We start from the raw sequence: 27,127 nt of genomic DNA on the forward strand, positions 1-27,127 counted from the left end.
TCCAAGCTTTCAATAATAGTATTGAACATGAACGACCACCTGCCGTCAAAGTTATCATTATTCTTCTCCTCTCTCCTCCTAATGATGTTGAAATCACCCCCAACTAAGATTGGAAGCTGCTCGGACCCACAAATCCGAACAAGATCCGCCAAAAATTCCGGTTTAAGCTCGGGCTGTGCGGCACCATAAACCGCCACCAACGCCCAGTTGAAACCATCAACCTTAGACCTGACTCGAAACTTAACCGCGAAGTCGCCCATCACTACACTACGGACTTCAAGCGAATCGCATCTCACACCCAGCAAGATACCACCCGATCTTCCTCGCGGAGGGAGGCAATGCCAATCAAAATCAACACCACCCGCAAGAGAGGAAAGGAACTGGGGCGCAAAGTTGTCTCTACCAGTTTCCGATAGAGCAATAAAATCTAAACGATGCTCCAGAGATGCCTCAGCAAGAAACCTTCTTTTAGCCAAGTCTTTCAGACCTCTGCTATTCCAAAAGATTCCTTTCATCACTCATCATGAAATTTTTTAGTAGTCCGAATCCTAGCACTCCTACGAACTGCAGAATCGGGGTAAATTTTCCGTTTCCACTTACGCTTGGGTTTACTAGGTCCTGACTCCCGATCCTCATAACCGGGCTCAGCGGAATAAACAACTGCATTATCTATGGGCATATCATCGTCCTCAGACTCATGATTGGATGGTGCTAGATCCACACACATATTATCGAGCACTCTAACCCCTAATGCATCAATCTCATTGTCATTCATGGGTTTAACCACTGCAAGATTACGAATAGTTTCTAAGGCACGCTCCGCCTCCAAATCTAACAAATCATTCACCGAATTGGAAATCTCACTATCTGTAGCCCCGAGTGAAACTCCTAATTGGTTTGCATTATTTATAATTTCCTCATTAGAAAAATGCAATAAAGAATTAGATATGTTGACGGACATACCAGTAGAGATCGCAGCATCATGAAGCTTGGCCGCCCTCATAGCGCACCTCTGCTGCATGTCATCAACCTCCGGAAGCTCCTGAATGCGAGCACTCATCCGCCTCCCCGTCGAGGCCGGGTCCGGGATCCCGCCAAAAGCAACGACCTCCTCCCTAGTAACTCCTCGCGCTGAAACCCGCGAAGGGTCAACCAAGGATACCGGAGGAGGTGGCTGCGGGCTCCCATACCCCTCGGACAAGTGCCCCAAGCCGAGACCCATAGCAACGGGTACGCTGGGAGGAGGCTCGGACCTCCTGACCGCCGACGAGGAAGGAGGAGTCAGGGCCGCCTGCCCCAAACCCCCCTCCCCCAACGCCACAGAAGGCACGGGCGCTGCCACAGCCGAAGGAGATGCGGTCCTCCTGACCGCCGGCGAGGAAAGAGGAGTCAGGGCCGCCTGCCCCAAACCCCCCTCCCCCAACGCCACAGAAGGCGCAGGCGCCGCCACAACCGAAGGAGATGCGGTCCTCCTGACCGCCAGCGAGGAAGGAGGAGTCAGGGCCGCCTGCCCCAAACCCCCCTCCCCAACTCCACAGAAGGCGCGGCTGCCGCCGCCACGCCCGAAGGAGAGAGAGCCGAGGCCGCCTGCCTCGGGCCTCCTCTCCCAGTACCCGCCGGTCCCGTCATGACCAGCGATGCCGATGTCGGGATAGTGAAGGGGGAAGTGGGAGCCACCTGCCCCGACCCCCCTCCCCCACGCCCCACCTCAGCCGCAGCCGTTATGTCCGGAACGTCGACCTCCGGTGGAGCAACCACCGACTCCCCGTCCCCGGAGCCAACCAAAGTCCTCACCGACGATGTCCGCACCAAGCATCCAGCCAGTGCCCCACCGGCATCCTCGAACTCCAACAAAGGTAGTGACTGCTCAAATGCATCATCAGAATCTACCCGGTCACTCCAAAGTCTGGGAGGGGCAGAGGCTGGCTCAAAGGACCCGAACCGCAACGGAGTCATAGGCACCGATGGTGAAGGTGCCGGCTCAACCCCGGTCCCATCCCCGGTCTGAGCCACAGGATGAGAGCCGTTAGTCCCCTCACGAGTCGACTCGTCAGTCGGTGCCCCCTCAGCTCCCGCACTGTCGTCCCCCTCGTGCATGTCAACATCCTTCCCAATCATTGCCTCAGCAAACAGGGCGGCGTCCTCAAACTCGATCTCAAGAGGAAACACCTCTCCTCTATAAGTCCAGTTAACCACGTCAGGCACGAACTCAATATCCAAAACGCTCACTAAGATGCGGGCCACTCCATGTGCACGAGTAAAGGCCATATCCACTTTCTCCGTCTTGCCAACCATAATGCCCATACTGGCCACAACTCGAACATCCTGCAAAGGCTTGGATGGAGCCCCCGAAAACCTCAACCAGACCTGCGTAAGCGGCTTTCCTTTAGGTTCCACCTGCTGCCACTCATGGAACTCCAGAATGCACCTAGTGCCAGGAACTCTGCATAAACCAAAACTCAACAGTCTCTGTCGTCCACTGAAGGAAACTCCACCTTAAAAACCTTGGCCTCGAGAGGAACGAGCTCCCAATGGAAGTCCCCCGGTGCCAGTTCCTGAAGCCTCTGCACAATCTGAGCCTTCGAAACCTCACCCTGAGTAGCTTTGACAACCCCGGTGGTCAAGCTCAAAGTCTCCTCCGGAATCTCTCTCGCGGCCGGGGACTCAAAGAACATTAGCTCAGCACAATAAACTCCATACATTGTCAAAGACGGAGCCTGGTCACGCAACAACGGGCAATCCCCCGAGGCATGTGCCGGCTTACCACAGGTCTCACACAACTTTGCCACGCATTCAGCAATGAAGTGGCCCTTCTCACCACAACGGTAGCAAAGCATCCTTTCCTTCTTACGCGCCCACTTGGACGCCCTCTCAGCATCAGACCTGTCGGTAACCTCAGTCACACTCCCAGTCGCCGGAACCTCAACATTGGCTAAAGCCGCTACCACCTCCATCGCCTGGGGAGGGAGCTCCGTGGAAGCGCAAACGGTCTCCACAACTGACTCCGCTTGGTCAACAACTGCCGAAGGCGGAGGCGGTCTGCGATGATACCTCCCGCGGCCACCGCCCCGACCACCACGATGTCCACGGTGACCCCCTCTCTGGCGGTGATCCGGACCGGAAGCACCCTCAACAAAACCTCCTGGAGGCCCGAGAAATGGACTCTCAGCAGACCCGTCACTCTGCCAGGCATAACCACGCCCCCCTCCCGTGGATGAGGAACCCCGGTGCTGTCCATCGCCATACACATCTAACCCATCGTCCCCCCATTGGCCTCGGGGCGGAGCACGGGAGTCTTTAGAACTAGAAATCTGCCTCGTCTGAGATGGTCCCGACCGGTTTTGAGCCGGCCGCGCGACGAAGTTAGGCGGAGGCGCGCCATGAGAATGACCTCTGCCAGTACCGGCTGCACCAGCCGCGCCCAGCGTTGGGGGCCTAGGCCCGCCTCTACCCGCAGCCTGCGGAGCGACGGGCGCCGGAGGCCTGAGCCCGCCCTTTCCTGCCGCTGGTTGCAGGGACGCCCCCGACGCTGGAGGTCTAGTCCCACCTCGACCTGCTACCGGCTGAGCAACGGGCGCCGGCGGCCTCCCGCCCGAAGTAGCGTTACCGCGGCCCTGTCCCAGTGGAACCCCCCCGCCAGCCGGCTGCCTTTGGCCTGGCGGCACGAGGGCTCCACGCCCGGCCCCCGCCGCCGGAGGCGGCTCCTCCCCGCCCCGCCCTGCTGGAGCGGCCGAGGCGATTCTCTTCGATGGCGGCGGCGCAGCCCCACAACCGGCCATGTGTAAGAGCGGTCTAATTCTTCTCGCCCGACGAGCACCACACGTGGGGAATCCCCTAGTCCCTCGCCTGCGAACCCTAACAGTGACAGACGACGGCGCACGACAGGAAGAGGACCGATCCCTCTCGTACGTGCATGTGATTGCATTGCGGGATGGAGGATGGTCCGGTTCAGCATGGGCCTCATACCCATCTGACCTAGGCCCAACTCCTCGTGGACTCGACTCCCTCCGAGCCGGCCCAACGGAACCCAACAAGCTGTTCAAACGCCGCGCTCTCGCCTCCGAGATCCCCATCGCCGGCGCTGCCAAGACCGGCGCCGCCGGTGCCTGACAACCGCCGATCCGCCTCGCATTCTTCCTCTTCTTAACAGTAATCCACGACTCCGGCCTAATCATGTCGAAAAGCGTAAGATTCGGAAGACTCACCTTAGGTATGGGACCCTTCCAAGGTCGAATCGCGGATGCCGCCGTCCTCCGATGTACTACACGTCGAATCATCTCTTTCTTCTCGTCCGCGCGAAGACCGATTCGCGCCGGATCCTCCAATGGCAGAACGCGATCAATCGTCGTAGCCACCTCATCTTCGGTATAACCTGAACGAAAAAATTCGCAAATGAGATCCGAAGGAGTCGGTGAGGGCAGGGAGTCCGCCGGAGAATCCCCATCGTCGTCCACGTCTTCTTCGTCTGAGTCGGCGAGCGCCCAAAACCTCCCGCCGACCCGCCGGCGATCGCTGGACGCGGAGGTCGCCGTCGCGGGCGCAGTCGCCCGGTCGCCTCTCATTTCCTTAATCCTCCTACTTAGAAGAAATCATGCAATCTTCTCTCCATTTCACCACCGTTATGTCTGGACGGACAGTGCAAGGCGGTGGCGCTGTTTGACACCTTGGCGGGGTTGATGGATGGCCGGCCTGACAAGGATGATGTGGATCTCCTTCCTAGAGATGGGTCGGGGTTCGACAGTGGTGGCGGTTTATAAAACATGTGCATGCGGTGTACGTTTTAGGTTTGCTGCACCGGGTGTAGGCTTCTGATACGTCATTCCTGGGATCGGCGGTGATTCCGGTTCTAGATAATGGGGAGTGGGGGCACTCCACATTATCGAATTTGTAGTTGTGAGTGATGGCTTCGGATCAGAATGTTGTTGAATAATTAATAAAGATGATTCTATACATCGTTTGATGCAGAGGCCGAGGGTTTCAACCTCTTTTTTCAAAATAAAAAAATCCCATAGATGCAAGCGAAACTAAGTAGAAACAGAGCAGACGCTGTATAGACAATGGCAGAACACTATGGCACAACACTAAAAAGCAGCAAAGAACAGAATTGGTCTTTTCTTTAAAGGATTTTGTTTTCTTATGCAGTAGATTCTAATAGCGGCAAGAGTGGCAGTTCTGCTGCTGGTGGTGGCACTAGCTGTCATCTTGTCCAGCGGCGGCAATGTCTGCGCGTACGACCGTCGGCGGCGACCAGTGGGTGGTGTTGCTGGCGCTCAAAGCGGAGCTCTTCGACCCGCTGGCGTGCTCGCATACTGGAAGGCCGCCGGCCTTGTCAACGCGATCGATCTGGCCTAGAGGAACCAGAGCGGCAAGCTCTCCGGCTGCCGGTGCTGGCGGTATTCGACTTCTCCTCCAACGCCTCCGGGTGTTCGACGTGAGCCAGAACTCCTTCTCCGCTGGGCCCGCAGCTCAGCCTTCTTCCTTTTGTGCGACTTCTTCAACCCCAGGCTGGACATGGCAGATGGCACCATGAGATCTCACTGGAGCTCGGCAACCTCGCCAACTGTCGGGCCCCATACTGAAGAAGATTGAAGATTGCAACACTTTTACTATTCATAACTGAAGAAATAATTTCTTTGTGTGTGCCATCTCTGACTTCGCTCAGCCGTCCGATGAGGATCCGACATCAACTTGGCGCTTTGTAGCTCTCCCACTGTCTAGAGCGCATCCAACGGCCAGCTAGGCTTTGTTGTCACTATTTGAATTCCAACAAGAGATGGTGTAGCTCTATCTTACTTTTCAGTGTGTTTCCATCTACTTCTCACCTAAGAGCATCTCCAACGGCCGCCGAACGCGCCGCGTGCTAAAAACTACTTTGCCACGCGCCCATCGCCTGATTTGGCGCGGCGGGCAGAGCTGGCTCCAGCAGTGCGCAAAAATGCAGCGCGCGCAACTCTCGCACAAACAACATATGCATTCCAAAGCAGAAGCAAAAAGATCAAACACAAACAAAAATAAATCAAAATAAATAGTTCAATTTCGACATTACAACTCAAACAAACAGTTTATCTCAATACAACAAATAGTGCAATAAACAGAACAAATAGTTCAACAATACAATATCGAACGCACAAATCATGATGCTCTTTGTCGTCCATTCCATGCCCACCACTCCTCAATGAGATCCTTCTGAAGATCATTATGCGCTGCGGACGTCGAATGGCATGATAGGAGGCAACAAAACGGGCCACCCTTTCAGCCCTCCGTCGCACTCGCACGGGATGTCCCAAGAGCTCATACTGAGAGTAGTCTACATCTTGGCCACGCTCATTCTCGATGATCATGTTATGCATGATCACACAAGCGTGCATGATGTACCAAAGCATTTTTTGATCCCAAAATCTAGCCCGTCCTCTCACAATAGCAAATTGGGTTTGCAAAATCCCAAAAGTTCTCTCCACATCTTTTCTAGCCGCCGCCTGAGCATTGTGGAAATCAAGATTTTTCTTACCTTCCGGCTTTTTCAACGGCTTCACAAAGGTTTGCCACTTTGGATAGATGCCATCCGCTAGATAATAGTCATAGTTGTATGTACGGCCATCTGCTACAAACTGCACCGGTGGCAAATCACCATTTGCAATCTTATTCATCAGTGGTGACCGGTTGACAACATTAGATGTCATTCAAAAATCCAGGCATTCCGAAGAATGCATGCCAAATCCAAATCTCTTGATCGGCCACCGCTTCAAGGATTATAGTGGAACCCTTTTTTTGACCGTGGAATTGCCCATGCCATGCCTTTGGACAATTCTTCCAACTCCAATGCATGCAATCTATTGAGCCAAGCATACCAGGAAAGCCGCGAGCTTTGTTCATCTCGAATAGCCTTGCGGCGTCTTCAGCATTGGGAGATCTCAAATACATCTGGCCAAACACTTGCACAATTCCGACTGCGAAGCGCTTGACACACATGATGGCTTGGCTCTCACCCATAGCCAAGTGATCATCAACTAAATCAGCCGGGATACCATATGCCAACATACGCAAAGCGGCTGCCACCTTCTGAAAGGTGCTATGCCCGAGCTCTCCGGCGGCATTCCTCCTTTGTTGGAAAAATCGGTCATGGCTCGCTAGTTTCTCTGCAATGCGCCTGAACAACTCGGTGCTCGTCCTAAACCGGCGACGAAAATACGACTCGGGGTATGTGGGATTCTTCGCAAAATAATGCCTGATCAATCTGTTGTGGGCATCAATCCTATCCCTCCAAATTTTCTGCCGACCCATAACCGAACCACCGTGCTTCGGTTTTTTATTGATGTGCATAGCTAGGATCATTGCAAGATCCTCCTCCTCTTCCATATCAAATTCTTCTTCGGAAGAATCATACGACGAACTCATCTACAATGTTCAATACTATGCTATAAAAACTACAATCAACATGCACCAAATTCATGAAGTTTGAGCAATACATACCTTGCAGGCGTTTTGTCGAACACCTTGCGGGCGCCGAGCGGTAGCGAGCGCCTGAGCGCTGTTCGTCGGAGGACGGACGCGCGCGAGGGGCGGCGGTGACTAGAGGGGGGCGGAGGAAGCCGCCGCGGCGCGGGGATAGGCCGGGGAAGCGCAGAACGGTCGCCGGATGGCGCGGGCGGCGGCGGCGCCGCGACTGGAGGGGGGGGTGAGTTGCGAGCAAGCGCGGGAGCGGGCGCAGCAAATAAGCGGCGCACGATGAAGTTTCGGCCCGCGCGCTGAACTAGATATGCCGCGCGCGTGGTTTTTGTGCGCCCGCTGGAGCCACTATACCAATTGCGCGCGCGTCAAAATGGGCAATTTTGCGGCACGACGCTAGTTTGGCGCGGTTATTGGAGATGCTCTAATGTAAGGCTATAGAGCCATGGATCTGGGAGGATAGAGACCGTACTGGAGTATAAACAGTAGCTGTCAGCCATGTTTTGGCTGGCCTGAAGGCGTACATAAAATTCGCCCTAATTCACTCATAATGTTCTCCCTAAGTTGGCTACTTTCAGATGTTTGTTCTCAATCTGCTCTAGCTAGTTCTTCAGAGATAGCAGATCATGTCACCAAACTCTGGTACCTCGACCTCGCCATCAGCATCCTCGACGGCGTGTTCGAGGGCAAGGTCCCGCCAGAGTTCAGCAACGCCTTGTAGCTGGTCTTCCTCGACCTTTCCGACAACCTGGCACCACCAAAAAGGTGGCGCGGTTGGGCAACCTCCAGCTACTCAATCTCACGTGTTGGAAATTGTGATGGCGATCTACAACTCTACATACATCATACATACGTTGATGCCAATGTATAAAAAATAATCAACATTGATTTATAGATAGATAGCTTTAGTTGTGTACATCTTAATTATGCAGAGTTTTATCATTGGGACCGGCTACTGGTCAGTCGCCTGACTTTAGGAAAGGGGTCAGTCAATTCCTAACCAATCGACTGAACCAAAATTATGGTCAGCCAATTTCAGTGTTATAGCACACCTTAAGTCTTTTTGCATACAAAACCAACAGAAGCTCAGAAGACCTAATGGGCCCAATGCAAAACAATGGCCCATTGACAAACAAAAACAAAATAGAGAAAAACAAACAAAAATACAGACAACTTACACAAAAATTGCACATTTGTACGATATGCAAAAATAAGCATATAGGAGTGGAATTTATGCAAAAAAGAAATTTTGTAAGAAGGAATGAATTATTTATTTTATATTTGCAATCTCACACATGTATATTTAGTTTTATAGATGCATAAAGTACATATCTGCATATGTATATATAAAAATTGTATTATTACGATGAAAAATAAGCATACACTAGTGAGATTTCCGCGAAAAATAGTGTTTTCTAAAAAGTAATGGACTAGTGACATCGGTGTTACCTTTAAAAAATAAAAGAAAATGAAAACTAAAACAAAATCAGAAATAATAAATTAGTGGCATTGACATTTGATCCATGGTGTCTTTACCTCTTCGGATCAAAATAATGAATATCGGTATTACCATTTAAGAAGAAAGAATAGTAAAAAAATAATGACAAAATTTGTACACGGTTTCAATAGAAATTGTGTTTTTTTACAATATGCAAGAATAAGCACAAATAGTGAAATTTCACAAAAAAATTCCTAAGTAGGAATGAATTAGAGCTATTGGTATTACCCTTAAAGAATAAAGAAAATAAAATAGAAACTTATACAAAACTAAAATAGTGAAGTTTTCTCAGAAACAATGAATAAGTGTCATTGGTTTACTGTTAACTGAAAATAATAAGACAAATAATGAAATATTTTGTAAACAATTTGCACAGAAGTTGCGCATTTTTAGTGTACATATAATTATGAATTTTTGCACATATTATATAGTATTTTTTTTATAGTTACACTAAGCCAAAAATCCACAAAAAACAAAAATAACCAATAAAGGAAAGAAAGAGGGAAAAAGAAAAACCCATAGAAACAGAAAACAGAAATAAAAAAATGAAGCAAAAATACCCTAAAATAGGAAAGAAAATGATATAAAAAACTAAAACTAAATAATGACAAAATTTGCACACAATCTAAAAATAAATTGCGCTTTGTTATAATAAGCAAGAATAAACACATAATAGTGAACTTTTTTGCAAAAAGAAAATTTTCGAAAGAAAGAATGAATTAGTGGCATTGGTATTTGATCCATGGTGTCCCTACTTTTCGGATCAAAATAATGAATTAGTGGTATGGGTATTACCGTTTAAGAAGAAAGAAAAGTAAAAAACAATAATGACAAAATTTGCACATGGTTTGAATAGAAATTGTGTTTTTTTCTAATATGCAAGAATATGTACAAATAGTGAAATTTCACAAAAAAAAGAATCCGAAGTAGGAATGGATTAGAGGTATTGGTATTACCCTTAAAGAATAAAGAAAATGAAATAAAAACTTAAACAAAATTAAAATAGTGAAGTTTTCTAAGAAACAATGAATTAGTGTCATTGGTTTCCTATTGAGACGAAAGGAACTGAAAATAATAAAACAAATAATGAAATATTTTGCAAGCAATTTTCATAGAAGTTGCGCATTTTTAAATTTTACAGGAATAAGAATATAATAGTGTAATTTTCACAAAAAGGAAGTTTCCTGAGAAGAAATGAATTTGCGGCGTTGGTATTATCATTAAAGAATAAAGGAAAAACATAATACTAAAAAATGAAACACCAAAGTTTTCAAGAAAGAATGAATTAGTGGCTTACGTATTACTCTGTAAGAAGAAGAAAATAAAATAAAATAGAAACTGAAACAAAATCAAAATAATAAGTTTTTTTAAGAAAGAATAAATTAGTGTCAATTGTTTTGCCTTAAAAAACAAAAACAAATTAATTAATTAAAATAAGGAAAATGAATTAGTAGCATTATTATTACCCATTAATTTTATTTTATTTTTGCAAAACTTGCACACAACTTCGCTCTTAAATTACACTTTTTAGTACGCTGACAATAATCATATAGTAATGTAACTTTCGTGCATATTGCAAATTATTTAAGTGTGTACATTACATTCACCCAACATCCCAAAAATATATAAAAAAATAAAATTAAAACCAACTAACAAAGAGAAACAAAAAACAAAAGTAAAAGCACATAAAAAACAAAGGGAAAGAGAGGAGGGTTGGATCACACAATTGATGGGTATCGGCCCAGAAGGAAATCGACTGACCCAAATAAGGGGTCAGTCAAAAAAAGAAAGAAGCCCACAAAACAAACAACATAGGCCAGAAAAAAAAGCAGCACGAATCTCAGAGAAAAACCAATGGCCACAAAATTGACTGACCCAAAAGTGAAATTTCAGCTGACTGAAATGTAGCTAAAATGTTTATCATTTGTGTCACTAGTTGTGTTCTACTACTCAGTTTTGCCGTCGGAACTTATAACTGCTCAAAAATGCCATCGTTATGTGAGATGTTTGCTCAAAAATGTCATTATACCTAAAAAATGTCATCGTTCCATCAGATATTTACTAAAAAATGCCATTAGACACCATTATTGTCAGGTCAAACTCGTTGACCGTGTTATATGAATAAAGTACCCCTAGATCCACATGTCAGCTCTCTGCATCTCACAATGATAAATGTGGGCCCCACATGTCAGAGGAAAATAAGAACGTTTTTTGGGACACTAGTAGAAAACAGGGCTTTCGTTCGTGCCTGGCCATGCCATTAGTCTCGGTTCGGCCACGAACCGGGACCCATGGGGGCATTCGACCCGGTTCGTGAGCCCAGGGGGCCGGCCGGGGCCTCGTGGGCATTGGTCCCGGTTCGTGTGGACCCGTTTGTCCCGCTTCTAGGCACGAACCGGGACCAATGGGCATCTCTCCTGGCCCACAACCATTGGTCCCAGTTATTGGCTTGAACCGGGACAGATGGCTGGGCTTTAGTCCCAGTTTCAGCCATGAACCGGGACAAATGAGCTGCCTATATATACCCCATCGCCACAGCAGAGCACTCCATAGTGCTTTGTTTTTCTGGCCGGCGAGGGGAGGGCATTTGGGTGCTCTGGCTCACCTCCTATGCACATGAGGTGTTTGATGAAATGTCTGAGCGACACTAGTTAATCTTTCTCCTCTCGAAACTCGATCTCCGAGCTCATATTTCCCCGAGATTTGTCCAGGTTTAGCAATCCGTCACGTCCCGTCCCCGTCTTCACCGCCGTCGATCGCCCGCGCCGATCTCGTGGCCGGCAGTACCATGGTGAGCCTCTTGTTCTTATCTTCTTTCTGAAAAAAATTCTTACTTCAGATAGATACTTGTCTAATTTTCTTACTTTTATTATTCCTTGTTATTATATAGTGCGATGGTTTTGGTATCCGCCCCCGTCGGCCCTCGTCCTGTCTATGATTCGGATGTGTTATATATTATCTTTTTATAACTATTTGGTTCATTTATTGTTTATGACAATTATGCCGACCAACGTGACATATTTTATTTATCTAGGAGGTGGTTGAACCGGAAATTCCAACGGACCCTATTGTCGAGAGGTTAAATTTAGTTGAAGAAGAAAGCAATTATTTGAAGGAAAAAATAAAAAAAAATTGAGGAGGAGAAGATGATATTGGAGTTGCATGTTGCGGATGTCGTCGATGATCACAAGATCAAGATGGATGCAATGCAGTTGAAGATTAGAAAATATGCCATTCATACCGAGGCTTGGTATCATTATGTAGTTGGATCAATTGTTACCTTGGTTGCGATTACGATCGCATTTCTTGTTGCATTGAAATGTTTTACGTAATTTCAATGTATGGTTTAATTAGATGCTCTGGAGAGCTATATGTTGTTCAATGAGAACTATGTATGTACTTTGGTTTTAATGTGATGATGAACTTCTATTAATTTGGTCACTTATCAATTTCAGGGTCTTACAGCTCAAAATAATCAGTAAATGCATGAAAAATAACAAATGAAGTCAGAAAGGGTTGAAAATTGATGATGTGGCTTTGAATGGTGCATTTTGAACACAGAAAAACTCTGGAGTTCAAATAAGTTCAAAAAATATGAAATCCCTTTGTAACCGACGAGTTTCCGTATGAAACCCTGATACTTCGAAAGAGATTGTCCGTTTTGTACACGAAGTGCATCCAGTTTTTGCCGTAACCCTCTCTACTTTCTTGCACATGCTATGTGGGTCAAATGATGATACCATGCCAACTTTCAAACTTTTCAGAGTTCATTTGAAATGCTTTTCAATTTCAGGGTCTTATAGCTCAAAATAATCAGTAAATGCATGAAAAATAATAAATGAAGTCAGAAAGGGTTGAAAATTGATGATGTGGCTTGGAATGGTGCATTTTGAACACAGAAAAACTCTAGAGTTCAAATAAGTTCAAAAAAAAATGAAATCCCTTTGTAACAGACGAGTTTCCGTATGAAACCCTGATACTTCGAAAGAGATTGTCCGTTTTGTACACGAAGTGCATCCAGTTTTTGCCGTAACCCTCTCTGCTTTCTTGCACATGCTATGTGGGTCAAATGATGATACCATGCCAACTTTCAACCTTTTCAGAGTTCATTTGAAATGCTTTTCAATTTCAGGGTCTTATAGCTCAAAATAATCAGTAAATGCATGAAAAATAACAAATGAAGTCAGAAAGGGTTGAAAATTGATGATGTGGCTTTGAATGGTGTATTTTGAACACAGAAAAATTCTGGAGTTCAAATAAGTTCAAAAAAATGAAATCCCTTTGTAACAGATGAGTTTCTGTATGAAACCCTGATACTTCGAAAGAGATTGTCCGTTTTGTACACGAAGTGCATCCAGTTTTTGCCGTAACCCTCTCTACTTTCTTGCACATGCTATGTGGGTCAAATGATGATACCATGCCAACTTTCAACCTTTTCAGAGTTCATTTGAAATGCTTTTCAATTTCAGGGTCTTATAGCTCAAAATAATCAGTAAATGCATGAAAAATAACAAATGAAGTCAGAAAGAGTTGAAAATTGATGATGTGGCTTTGAATGGTGCATTTTGAACACAGGAAAACTATGGACTTCAAATAAGTTCAAAAAAATGAAATCCCTTTGTAACTAAAATCCCTTTATAAAACTCTAATAGCAAAAGGAATGAACTAAAAAGATTTTATAAACCTCTAGTATTTTTGAAACTAAAATTATATAAAATTCATGCCACTGAAATTATCAAAGTATTTTTTGTTCAAAACATGAAAAGCAGAAAGAAACAAAATAAACTTTAATAAATAAGTAGAAACAAAATAAATAAGTAGAAACAAAATAAACTTTAATAAATAAATTAAATAAACTTTAATAAATAAGTAGAAACAAAATAAATTAAATTAAAATTTAATACAATAAATAAGTAGAAACAAAATAAAATAAATTTTAATAAAATAAAGTAGAAACAAAATAAACTTTATAAAAGTAAAATAAATAAACTTTAATACAATAAATAAAAATAGCAATTGTAAGTTTTTTGTTTTAAGTAGAAACAAAATAAAATAAATAAAGCAACAAAAAAAATTGCCACCTACTGGGCCACCACTGCCTGAATACGACTAGAAACCCAACCATGGGCCAGGATTCAGGCCCGCAGGAGGCCCTGTAGGCCCACAAGCACATCGTGACAAAATAGGCCCGCAAGCCTGTAGTTGAGAGGAGCTCGAGAGGGTTGGCGCAGCAGCGCTTATAAACCACTCTCGAGCTCTCTCAGCTAGCGAGGTGGGACTAAAGTTTTGGCCGCGACGCGGGCAGCACATGGCCTTTGGTCCCAGTTGGTGCCACCAACCGGGACTAAAGGGGTGCATTGGTACCGGTTCGTGTCACAAACCGGAACCAATGCACCCCCTTTATTACCGGTTGGTGCCACCAACCGGGACCAAAGGCAGCCGCTTCCCGCACTTTGGGCTGCTGAAAAGAGACCTTTGGTCCCGGTTGGTGGCACCAACCGGGACTAAAGGGGGCATTCGTTCCGGTTGCTGTCACGAATGCCCTTGATATATAAGAAAACACTTTGCATTTTTCACACTCATCTCTGCAATTGCCCCGCCCTGACGATGCCGCCAGGCTGCCTGAGCTCGCCCCGTCGATGCCGTCGCCGCCCTCCCCTGCCCCGACCACGCCGCCGTCGGCCCGCCCGACCACGCCGCCGTCGCCCCGCCCCGACCACGCCGCCGTCGCCCCTGCCCCGGCTCGACCACGCCACGCGCCCTCGCCCTACCCCGTAGATGCTATCACGGAGTCTCAACATTGCCACCTTATGACGCAGTGGATGAAATTCAAAGTCAAGGCGGCTGTTGGCTCTGTTTTACCTATTGAACCTTGCGCAACCTACCACTGCCGGCCGATTCCAGAAGGATATGCTAGGGTGATGGTGGATGAAATAACGGACGGATTTGAGGACCTCGAGCTTGACCACCCTACCGGTGAAGGGGAGACTCGGTTGGGTTCTTCTCTGAAGACTCCATGCCTATGGCAGAAGGAGCTCATCAACCTGCCGAACTGGACGCCTCCGCCTCCTCCTCCGGCGAGTCAGGGCACTCCGCCTCCTCCTTCTCCTCCGGCGAGTGATCAGGGCACTCAGCCTCCTTCTCCGGCGCATGGGGGCACTCCGCCTCCTTCTCCGCCTGCGCCGGCGCGCCCGAGCAGCCAGCCTCCTCCTTCTCCGCCTCGCCAGCAAGGGCGGAAGAGACCCGCCGCCGCCCCGGCTGCTCCGGCGTGTCGTACTCCTTCTCCTCCGCCTCGTAAGAAAGCACGAAAGAAGACAGCCGCAGCCGCTCCGTCTGCTCCGGCTTCTAGCAGTACAGCCAGAGGCGGGAGGCAATACAGATTCAGTCCACCTCTCAAGCCTCTAGAGAAGTTACCGTACGAGATGACCGTGGAAGAAAACAAGAAGATCGTGGCAAAAGAAGTGAAGGACTTCTTTGAAGGGGTGAAAGCAAAGAGACATCCACCTCCGAAGGAGAAGGTAGATCCGGTGAAAGCAAAGCGCACTATCGATGCCCTGAGGAAACCACCAAAGTCTCCACCGAAAACCAACTATGAGCGTGTTACTGAAAAGTTATATATCGAAGCGGAGCGGTCGGGAAGTACTAGAAGTGATCAAAGGTTAAAAGAACGATGAGCAGCTGGGATAAAAATTGCCCAGCTCGGCGAACAAGCGAACCAATCGTGCCCCCCGCTCAATGTGTCTAGCGACATCGTCGCTAATGATCCGGGGATGGTGCCCGGTTATAACAATCTTGGAGATTACCTTCCAGACGATGTACATTATGATTTCTTGGAGGTGGACGAACACAGATACGAGTACGGGAAGCCTCTCGTCAAAGATGAAAAATCTCTAACAACGATGATGTGAAGATTCCATGATTGGTACATGAAAACCTGCAGAGAGTTTGGGGGGACGAATACTTTGTATCTGAGAGTTAAAGAGGAGCACGACCTCGTTGGAATTGATTTGTTGACTGTTCCATTTGAGGAGTTCTTTCAGTTTTTCAATCAAAAGGCCCTCGATAAATTAACGGTCACTTGCTACTGTCTGTAAGTACTACTTCTGTCATTAAGTCTCTATATATAGCTCAGCTCTTTCATTGCATGTATTTATAATTATCCTCACTATATTATGCAGATTGAAGATCGTTGAGTGCAGAAAAGCAGAAATGTATGATATTGGGTTCATTAACCCGAATCTCATAGATGAATTTCAGGTTAAAAAGAGCGCCAAAGATGCTGAGACCAACTTGCTCAGATCATTGATAATAAATCAAAACAAAGATAAAATACTCTTTCCTTACAACTTCAGGTGAGTGTTACTGTCTTGTGCATACTCGGTTTCCCTTATTACTCGAGCGAGGTTATAGTAATGCAATTGATGAGTTATGCTTGCGTGCGCAGCTTCCACTATATTCTCCTGGAGATTAAGCTTGAGCAGGGACTAGTAACCATCTTAGACTCGAGACGAAAAGATCCCGAGACCTGTGCGAACATGACTAAAATTCTCAACAAGTAAGTTCAATCAATCATTATCGCACCATATCGGCAACTTTTTGTTCATTTCCTGATATCTCAAGTAATAATTATTTTCTTTGTCTTGCAGGGTTTGGAAAAAGTTCACCGCAGAAGCTCCAGGACTGCCGAAGGAGCTGCGATATACATACCCGAAAGTAAGTACTACTAGCTAGCTAGTTCCGCGCATCTCCCGTTGATTCTAGCTACTTTCATCAATGCCATTTATAATGCTTTATTATCAATTTGATTGACCTCTATTTCTCGTAAAGTGCTTGTGGTAGGAACAAGGGAATGATTTCTGTGGATACAACCTGTGCGAGTTCATCTACAACGCGACTTCATCTACGCGGGGCTACTCTAGAAGACAATATGAAGTGCGTAAACAATAATATTCACAATTTCATTTTATTACACCATCATTTCTGTTGAGTTTCATTCATATATATGTATTAACCCCCTTCTTCAAATTAGACGTGGCAGATGCGGAATGAACTCCTACCACAAGATCGCATGAAAGCAATTCAAGAGGAATTGGCGGGATTCTTTCTTGACCACGTCATCAATAAAGCCGGAGAATACCATGTTGATGCTGAGTTCATATATAATTAGGGGAGATTATATTGTAAGAGATCTTAATATAGTACTCCCTCTGTAAACTAATATAAGAGCGTTTAGATCACTAAAGTAGTGTTCTAAACGCTCTTATATTAGTTTACGGAGGGAGTATATATGTAGCCAGTAGCGTTGGATAGATATACGAAAACTTGTTGTTCGCGTAATCTCTTGGAGAAGGAGAGGTCGATATCACTTCTATCGGTATGCATGACGAACTTCTGTACTTAATGGTTTCCTTCATTTGCTTACTAGCTAGCGTGTCGAGGGCCTCTCTATACGTATAGTACGTAGCGTCGACCAAGCACGGAGATAAGAGAGGACACTTCTCTCTATTAATTAATTAGCTACCTAACACAATATATGAAACACCTTAATTAATCATACAAACCCCCCAACCCCCCCTTTCAGGAAAAAAACAAAAACCCTAGCCCCTGAACTGCTGACGCGTGGATGCCTATTGGTCCCGGTTGGTGCCACCAACCGGGACTAAAGGCCCTCCTGCCTGGGCTCGCAGCACCGGCCACGTGGAGGCCCATCTGTCCCGGTTCGTGTAAGAACCGGGACTAAAGGCCTAGGGCATTAGTAACGACCTTTTAGTCCCGGTTCCTAAACCGGGACAAAAGGCTCTTACGAACCGGGACAATAGGCCATTTTTCTACTAGTGGGATCGAGTGGGACTCACACTTTGTCGTAGCTAGTGAGATAGAGGGAGAGCTGACACATTGGCCCATGGGTATTTTGGTCATTATAACATGATAAATGGGCTTTGAGCTAACAATAATAATGTCTTGTGAGGATGCGCCTAACGGAGAGATGACATTTTTTAGCAATTGAAATTTCTAGTTGTAAAACTAAGTGATGAGACACAACTAGTGGCATAAATGATATACATAAACCCTAAGCAATAAAGCACCCTTTATCGAAAAGTAGATAACAAATTAACTTCTTTTTCAATCATGCCATGATTGATTGCTAGTTCAAAATAAACATCGCAAATGTCAAATATCTATTGCTCTATCTATAGAAAAACTTAAACCACGTTGCAAAAGTGCATACATTTGTTGTACTCAAACTCGGTTTATTTTCTAGTTTGGGGATACCATGGAGGTAGCGCACGTTCATATAAACATGGGAAGAGAAGACCCGGTTCCACAAAACGAGTAATATCTAGGGCATATATCAACAAAGACGAGAAGTTGGCGTTGCTTGGCGGCCTCCATCGATCGATCAACAATGGCCGGCGACGACCGCTTGTCCGACCTCCCCGACGACCTGCTACGGTGCATCCTTGTCACGGGAACTACACCAAGCAACCAGAGTGAGCCGGCCCAAGCGAAGCCCACCAGGCCGCAGCGCAGCAAGCAGCCCAACCAGCGCTACGCCGGGCGAGACTGGAGCCAGTGAGGCAGCGAGCGTGCCTGCCCTTACTTAGCGCGTGGTTGGTGTGTGTGTGAGGGGCACGAAAGAAGTGAACCCCGACCCGGCCGCCTGTGGCGTGTTTCTCCTCCCACCTCCGGCTCTTTCTTCCCAGATCCCCCTTCTTGCTGCTACCCAAAGGCTTGTATCTTGAATTTGAGGGATTAATCCACAGTCTAGCTAGTTCGAGAGGCAAGATCCGTGTCATTTGGTATCAGATTGCCGGTCCCCGCTTCCTCATCCTGGCCCCGACGCGCACGAAGAGCCTCAAGGCGGTCATGGCGGATCTCGATCTGCAGAAGCAGATGGCGGACGCGGCGGTCGAGCGTGGCGGTATCGCTGCGGCGTTGCTGGCGATCCAGAAGTCGCTCGACAAGATGGAGCCCACGGTGACCCGCATGGAGCCCGTGCTCGCGTCGCTCGAGCCCAAGGTCGCCGATCTCGCAGCGTGGCGCCCCGGCGTGGACCACGCAGTCGGGCAGCTCCAAACAGATCTGGGCGAGATCCGTGCCAAGCTCGCCAAGATCACCGCAAGACCCTTCTTCCACGAGGCGGGCAAGGCCAGTACTAGCGGGATCCAGCCCGCGGCGGACGCGCCCTTCGCCACCAACAACACCAGTGGCGACGGTCACGGGCCCGATGGCCACGGCAGGACTCCACCAGTACGGGCTTCGGTGGGGGGGAGCCCCTTGCTCCCTGCACCGACCCCGGCCAATGGTACGTTCAGGACTCCATTTCCCTCCGTTCCCCTGCTTGGCCCCGGTGAAACTAGCGGCTCCGCACCCCGCAATTCCTCTTCCCATCTAGTCTGTCCTGAATTTGATGGGGACAACCCTACGGGTTGGCGCATCCGTTGCGAAGCTTACTTCCGTGTTTGTGCTATCGATCCCAGTACTTGGGTGGATACCGCTGTGGTTTATTTCACCGGCGCCGCAGCTTTGTGGTTAGAGTGGTCTCAAACTCATGTTAAATTTCCTCAGTGGGAGTATTTTGTTGCTGCAGTTCTAGAGAAATTTGGTCGTTCTGAATTTCAACACCTAGTTCGCAAGTTCTCTAGATTAAAACAAACAGGTTCGGTTTTGGAATATGCCGAACAGTTTAACATTGCTATGCATAGTCTGTTGGCACATCATAAATCATGGGATCCTTTATTTTTCACCACACAATTCTTGGATGGTCTGAATAGTGACATTAAGGCAGCTGTCATTCTGCATCGTCCGGTCGACTTGGAAACTGCTGTTTCTTTGGCTGCATTACAAGAGGAGGCCCTGGAGCTTATTCAGCAAGATCGCGCGGAGATAACTGTGACAAGCCAACAACAAGGAGGGAGCCGTGCTTATCGTGCTTCGCCGCGCCCTCCAACCCCGCTGTCTATTCCAGCAATTGTGTCCTCAGGCAAAATGCCGTCGACACCAACCGCTGGTGGGGATGATCGTCGCAGTCCAGACAGCTCGAAGACTGCTTCCACTACTTTGTCCGTCGACGACAAGCTCAAGACACTGCGTGCCTATCGCCGTGCACGAGGCCTCTGTTTTACCTGCGGCGAACGATGGGGGCCAGGGCACATATGTGCAGCCACGGTTCAGCTGCATGTGGTTGAAGAACTGGTGGGCATGCTCAACAATTCCCCTTCGCCCGAGTCCGTTCACCTCTCAGCAGATACCTCGGAGGAAGATCTCTGTCTGCTCTCAGCTGCAGCGGCAACGGGCACTGAATCCCCACGAGCCTTCCGTTTACTGGGTCAACTCAAGCAACGATCCCTCTTGATGTTAGTGGACTCGGGAAGTTCACATAGCTTCATCAACTCTGACATTGCCATTGACTGGCCTAGGATTCAATCTATACCAACCCCCCTGAGAGTCAAAGTAGCCAATGGTGCTATCGTCGCTTGCACTAAAGAAATTCCAGCAGTCGAATATCAAGTACAGGGGCACAACTTTCAGTCCCCGCTGAAGCTTTTTCCTCTGGGTGCTTACGACGTTATCTTAGGAACGGATTGGCTTGAGTCCCGTGGTGTCATGATAGTTGATTGGGGCCAGAAGCACATGCAATTCCATCACTCGGGGGCCCTTTGCACTTGACTGGGATTTCTGCCAACACCACCTCCTGCAAGCTACTTTCGCTGGACGAGCTGCATCTGATGCAGGCATGAGACGAAGTGACACACGTGCTGCAACTCTGCTCAGCTAAGATAACACCGGACGGGATTGAGATTCCTCCAGAAGTTCAGAATCTTATCTCTGAGTTTGAGCAATTGTTTGAAGAGCCCCGAGGCCTACCACTAGCACGTAGCTTTGATCATTCAATTGAGCTATTGCCGGGTGCGAAGCCAGTGAATATTCGACCCTACCGCTACAACCCAGCATAGAAGGATGAAATTGAGGCCTTGGTGGTTGATATGCTGAAACAGGGGATAATCAAACCAAGCCGCAGTCCATTCGCATCTCCAGTTCTGCTAGTGCTCAAGAAGAATGGCGAATGGCGTTTCTGTGCTGACTATCGCCACTTGAATGCCATCACTATCAAAAATCGTTACCCGCTGCCCATTATAGACGAACTGCTCGATGAATTGGCTGGTTCAGCTTGGTTTACCACGTTGGATCTGCGAGCTGGTTTCCATCAGATCCGTATGCGTCCTGAAGATGAAGCCAAAACTGCATTCCGGACACACCACGGTCATTTTGAATTCAAGGTGATGCCGTATGGGGTCAGTGGGGGGCCTCCCACCTTTCAGTCAGGGATGCATGTGGTGCTAGGGCCGTTGATTCGGAAGGGCGTGCTAGTTTTCATCGATGACATCTTGGTTCATAGCCGTACCCTACCCGATCATTTGTTGTTGCTCAGGTCCGTGTTTCAGCGTCTGAATGAGTACTCATTGAAAGTCAAACTCAGCAAGTGCGTCTTCGCGCAGCCGCAACTCAAGTACCTTGGCCATGTCATCAGCTCTGAAGGTGTCAGCACGGATCCGTCTACTGTGGACAAGGTGAAGGATTGCCACAACCTACCTCAGTCAAGGAATTGCGGCAGTTCTTGGGTCTTGCCGGCTACTACAGTAAATTTGTACGCCATTACGGCGTGATCACCGTCCTCTGACTGATCTGCTAAAGAAAGGTGTGGTTTATGCTTGGACACCCTTACATGAGGAGGCTTTTCAAGAGCTCAAGAGAGCCCTGATCTCGGCTCCAGTGCTTGCTTTGCCGGACTTCACCAAACCATTCATCTTGGAGACGGATGCCTCAGAGCATGGAGTTGGCGCAGTCCTAATGCAAGGTCACCACCCCATTGCCTTCATGAGCAAATCCTTGGGGCCCAAGCTCCAGGCGCTTTCTACATACGAAAAGGAGTGCCTCGCCATCCTCATGGCCGTGGACCGGTGGCGCCCGTACCTCCTCACTTCCTCCTTTGTCATCCGCACAGACCACCGCAGCCTGGCATGTCTGGACGAACAGCGCCTGACCACCCCCTGGCAGCAAAAAGCACTAACTAAACTGCTCGGCCTCCACTACACCATCGAGTACAGGAAGGGCGCGACCAACTTGGCGGCTGATGCCCTGTCTCGTCGTCCAGAACTACCTGACCAGCTCCATGCAGTTTCAGTTTGCGTCCCTTCCTGGCTGGAAGAAGTTAAGAAAGGCCACTCCGCGGATCCACAGTGCACCAGGCTGCTGGCAGCAGCTGCAACACAAGCCCCTGTCGAGCCGCCATTCGCTGTCCAAGATGGGATCATTCGCTACAAGGGACGCATCTGGATTGGTAGCAACAAACAAGTGCAGAATCAACTCCTCGGTGAGATGCACTCCAGCGCCATTGGGGGGCACTCGGGCATACAGGCTACTTACAGCCGCATCATTCGCCTCTTCGCGTGGCCGCAACTCAAGCAAACTGTCAAGAACTTCGTGGCGCTCTGTGTTGTATGCAAACAAGCTAAACCGGAACATGTAAAGTACCCTGGGCTGCTGCAGCCGCTGGAGGTGCCTACGCAAGCCTGGCAAGTGGTCACTCTTGACTTCGTGGAAGGGTTACCGACCTCCTGTGGCTTCAACTCTATCCTGGTGGTGGTGGACAAGCTCAGCCGGTATGCTCACTTCATTCCCCTTTGCCACCCATTCACCGCTCTCCAAGTGGCGAAAGCGTATATGGATTTTGTCTTCAAACTGCACGGACCTCCAGACGCCATGGTTTCCGACCGCGATAGAGTCTTCACCAGTCGGGTCTGGAAAGAATTGTGCAAGCTGACACACACGACCCTCAACATCTCATCTGCGCGGCACCCGCAGACTGACGCACAACGGAACGTGTCAACCAGTGCATGGAAATCTATCTCCGCTGTTTTGTCCATAACTGCCCCAGCAAATGGATGGATTGGCTCTCCCTCGCGGAATTCTGGTACAACACTTCCTACCACTCCACTCTCAAGTCTACCCCTTTCGAAGTGCTCTATGGCCACAAGCCTCGCTTCTTCGGCATCTCTAATGTGGCTGATGCTGCGGTCACTGATCTGGCTCAGTGGACTGAAGAATGTGCCACCATGGTGGCTTTGCTGCGTCAGGACCTTAACAGAGCCCGGCAAGATATGAAAGTGAAGGCAGACCGCAAACGGCCAGACCGAGTGTTCGCTGTGGGAGATTGGGTGTTCCTCAAGCTGCAACCATACGCACAATCGTCTGTAGCAGCACGCGCTAACCACAAACTTGCCTTTCGATTCTTTGGACCATTTCAGGTGCTGCAACGTGTGGGTGAAGTGGCGTACAAGCTTGCACTCCCAGAGCACTCCAGGATCCATCCCGTCATCCATGTCTCGCAGCTGCGGGCCGGCCTCCCTCCGGCCACGAGTGCGATGCCAGAACTTCCAGTACTCGACGAGGATCTTCTTCCACTACAAGTACCCGAAGCTATCCCCCAGAAACGTCGCGTCCAACGCGGAGCTCGGCAAGTGAAGCAAGTTCTAGTGCAATGGTCGGGTTTTCCTGCATCCTTGGCAACCTGGGAGGACAAGATTCCGCTGCGGTCTCGTTTTCCCCGAGCGCTGGCTTGGGGTCAAGCCAAGCGTAAAGGAAGGGGAAATGTCACGGGAACTACACCAAGCAACCAGAGTGAGCCGGCCCAAGCGAAGCCCACCAGGCCGCAGCGCAGCAAGCAGCCCAACCAGCGCTACGCCGGGCGAGACTGGAGCCAGTGAGGCAGCGAGCGTGCCTGCCCTTACTTAGCGCGTGGTTGGTGTGTGTGTGAGGGGCACGAAAGAAGTGAACCCCGACCCGGCCGCCTGTGGCGTGTTTCTCCTCCCACCTCCGGCTCTTTCTTCCCAGATCCCCCTTCTTGCTGCTACCCAAAGGCTTGTATCTTGAATTTGAGGGATTAATCCACAGTCTAGCTAGTTCGAGAGGCAAGATCCGTGTCAGCTTCATGCCGGCGAAGGAGGGCGCTATCACCAGCGCGCTCGCGCGGCGGTGGCGCTCGCTCTGGCTCTCCTCCGGCATCGTCAACCTCGAGTCACGCTCCTACGACCACCTGGGCAGCTATTTCAGGCGCCTTGCCGTTGTGCGCGACGCCAACAATGCTCTCGCCGCAGCCGACGGCGGCGGTTTCCCGGTGACGAAGCTCACCTTCTGGTACGTGGAAGGAGCGGACGACCCGTGGGACTCCCATAATTCCACCTTTTACTACGACGACATGCACGAGGGGCTGCGCGATATGTCCGGAGACCTCGGGGCCATGCTCCACCGCCCGGCGTCCCGCCACCTCGAGGAACTCCGTCTCGGGCTCTTCTTCGGTCCGCGCCACCAAGAGCTCATGCACTTTCTTAGCATCCCCTACCTGTCGTCGTCGCCGGCCCTCCGCGTGCTGCACCTCAGCCAGTCGGCGGAGAAGGTCCGTGAGTGGGGCCCTCGCGGGTCGTTCCCGCGGCTGGTGGAGCTACGGCTGCACCTGTGCCGCGTGTCGCTCCATGTGCTCCAGGGCGCCATCGACGCCGCGCCCCTGCTCGCAACTCTGCAGCTCGACGGCGTCCACATCAGTTTGCGACCAATGGCGGACCCCCCAGCTGAACGTTCCCTCCATCTCCGCTGCCCCAAGGTCACCAGCCTCGTGTTAGTAGATTTCAAGTGCTGGGGCCGTCAAGGGAGGAACACCATGGAGCTCGACGCTCCGCTGCTGCGATGCTTCGCCTACAAGGGGCCTCCCCGGTCATTGTCATTCAAATTACGGCCGCCGGAGATGACACGGGTAGATCTGAGCTTCCAAGTTCCAGCTGCTCAAGTTGGTACAGACGACACAATGTGCCGACACTTCTGGAAATTTATTCAAGACTTCAGCGGTGCAAACACCATCAGCCTCAATTTTGAACTGTCAGAAAGTGCATGTCTAGGCGACTTCTGCTATTAAATTCTCGACTGTCATTGTGTTTTCTAATTTTCAAGCCCTTTCATTCAACTGAGGTGTTTATTAATTTTGGATTTGATTCATGATTTTAATCGAGTCAGTGATTTCTTGAGAAGCTCTCTCGTTTAATCGAGGTATCCAACTTTATATTTGATCATAATTTTAACTGGATCAACGATTTCTTAAATTAATTTGCAACAATCAGACCGTAAAAACACATCAGTCTTGTGCACCATTTCACCATCTAAAAAAACACATCAGTCCTCATAACACTTATTTTTCTCCGAATCTCCTACTTCACTATGTTTCATAATTTTAAAGCCCTCTCATTCAATTGAGGTGGTCAATTTTTTATTTGGTTCCCGATTTTAACCAGGTCAATGATTTCTCAGTTAGCTCTCTCATCCAGTTGAGGTATTCAATTTTGAATTTGATGCATCTTTTTGATTGGGTCAACAATTTCTCAAATTAATCGGCAACAACCAACCTGCAAAATCCATTAGCCCATGCCCCCTCTCACCACCTCAAAGAAGAAGTGCCAACATATGCGAATATTCATTTATGAGCTCAGGCTCACGCTACATGATGTGAGGCCTCTGGATACCCCGGGCCCACGGCCCCCTGGACCCCGTGCGGACGGGACACGTGCCCACGGTACACCCCGGTGTGCACGGGCTAAGTCGTCAACTCTCTGGATACCCCATGCGCATGGGCTTCACTTACCCCGTGCACACGGGGCTGCCTGTGCAACTGTTGGGTTTTGCCCATGTATTCCTATTTCGCCCCTCCTTATCCCTTTGTGAACATCGGGCCACCTAGGGTTTTCCTCTACATCATAAACCCAACCCTATGAACTCACGCACGCACACACTACTTAAAAATGAGGTAGGCCTACAATGGTCTATACCTTGTGGAGGGGCCTATGTCCACTACTTAAAAATGTCAAAGCATCAACCAAAGCCCAAGAGATTCTAGTCAATCGAACGACATCGCGGCATAGATCCACTCAGAGGGCTTCTTTTGCCTGCCATACGTGGAGGGGCGGAGGACGAGGGTCCGTGACATACGACATCACAACATACATCCTGGTGAGGGCTTCTTTTGCCTGCCATACGTGGAGAGGGCGGAGGACGAGGGTTTGTGGGCGTCCCTGGGAGCCGACGCTGCCATCATCACCGCGCCACCGGGCACGCTTTCGGCTCGTGTTCTAGAGGCGGAGCTCCCTCATCTCCTTGATGGCGAATGGGATTAGCAAGTGACACGGTTGGGCCACGACATGTTCTCGGTGGTCTTCCCCAACAAGGCTATGTTGCGCATGGCGACCCGGAGTGGCAAGCTCTTCTCTCCCTCAACAACATTATGGCGGAGATTCGAGAGTCGGTGCTGGAGGAGCCCAAGGCCATGTCCATGCACTAGTAAAAAAAGGCCTAATGTTGAAGCACATTAGTCCCGGTTTGTAACTGAACCGGCACTAATGTGCTCATTAGTGCCGGTTCCAATGGCTAGGCGGTCATTAGTACCGGTTCGTGGCGAACCTTTAGTACCGGTTCGTGCCACGAACTGGTACAAAAGACATGGTGGCAGGCTTGTGTCAGGCTAGGGCCCCACCATCACCTTTAGTACCGGTTGGTTATACGAACCGGGACTAGAGATGCACCTTTAGTCCCGGTTCGTATAACCAACCGGTACTAATGGTCATCCTATATAAACCACTTCGTCCAACCCGAGCGCTCTGTTCTTCCCCTTTCCCCTCTCCTCTAGTTTCTTCCTCTTCCTCTCGAGCTCACACTTCATTTTTGCCAAAATTTGTGAAGATTTGAAGGCACCCCATCCATCCAAGTGATCACAAAGGTTAGCAACTTTATCCTTTCATCTCTCATTGCTAGATTAGCTCTTGCAATGCTCTATAAGTATAGTGATTTGTGGGTTTTATTTTGGGAGAGGAATTATATGTGGTAGTATTTGATTTATATGCAATTTGAGGTCAAAATAACACTTAGTTTGCATATGTAGGTGTGGTTTACTTAGTGCCTTCCCGTCTCCGTCCTAACCACCGTCGATGCGCAGCGTCCCATAGCAGGCCTCTTGTTCTTATCTTTTATATATATATAATCATGTTTGTGTGATTTAGATATATAGTTACTCGTATAATTATCTTACTCGTATAATTATCTTACCCGTACGTTGTTTGTTATATTTGATATCCGCCCCCGTTG

This window comes from Triticum aestivum, chromosome 5D (genome assembly GCF_018294505.1).
Source record: "Triticum aestivum cultivar Chinese Spring chromosome 5D, IWGSC CS RefSeq v2.1, whole genome shotgun sequence".
Taxonomy (NCBI): domain Eukaryota; kingdom Viridiplantae; phylum Streptophyta; class Magnoliopsida; order Poales; family Poaceae; genus Triticum; species Triticum aestivum.